Genomic DNA, 993 nt, shown 5'->3' with positions numbered 1-993 from the left:
GGCTTTTTCCGGTACCCTCTCGCCGCCTCGGGGGGAGCGGGAGGCGAAGATTTATTTATTTTGCCCTTCCCGACGTGTTCAACTTAGAAGGGGCTGGAACGGCCCGTGCCTCGCTGCTAAGAGAGGGTTTTTCTGGAAAAATCCAAAACGCTTTGAACTTCTTATACTACAGCGTGCCGGGTGCCAAGTTACAGTTGAAATCGCTCAGTGAGTTTCTTCTCCCACTTATGTCGGGCTTGTTTGGCTTAAATCTCCTTACTGCCCTTAGGAGCAAGGCACTCGCTCTGCTCATCGCCAGCTGCCCCGTGTAAGGAGTCGCCTGCCCCGGCACCCTGACCCCCAGCCATGGGCCTGCGCCACACGGGGCACCCACATGGCCATGCGTCCCCACGGCTCACAGAAAGATGTCTTCAGTGGAATAGAACTTTTTTTTTTTGCAGATGCCGTGAAAACTGCCCCCAACAGAAGTGCTCCAATGAGGGGTCAGGGCAGACAGAGCGGCGCCGGGCTGACCTGGGGGCTGCATGAAGGCATCACCTTCCTGGTAACCATTTCCGCTTGGAAAACATCTTCCTGTGTTCTTGGGTTGCATTGGGTTCTTAGTTTTGTTTTTAATATGTATCTTTTCAACTGCAAGGAATCCAGATAATTCAGGAATAAGTTTGTCATTTGATCAAGAAATTCAGTATATAAATCTGAAGGATTATTTAGCGTGGCTGATTTGAATGGATGTTTAGTGGTGATTTTCTGCTTTCTTAAAGCTTGACAGAAACTACTGCACTTATTCATGTTACAATAAAGATTTACAGTTTCCTCCTAGTGTATTACTCCAGATTACCACCACAGACTGGACATACAGTAAAATATGTTTCCTATAACACCACTGTAATTGAGATATACTTCCTCTACATCAGTGCACTAACATCAAGCTGTGGGCCAACCCAGAAGAAAGGCAGATTTTCAAAGAGCCTGCAGCCCCAATTCTGATGCCAA

The sequence above is a fragment of the Meleagris gallopavo genome, chromosome 13 (assembly GCF_000146605.3).
Source record: "Meleagris gallopavo isolate NT-WF06-2002-E0010 breed Aviagen turkey brand Nicholas breeding stock chromosome 13, Turkey_5.1, whole genome shotgun sequence".
Lineage (NCBI taxonomy): Eukaryota > Metazoa > Chordata > Aves > Galliformes > Phasianidae > Meleagris > Meleagris gallopavo.
The sequence above is the reverse complement of the archived record's forward strand: the minus strand, read 5'-3'. Positions refer to the sequence as shown.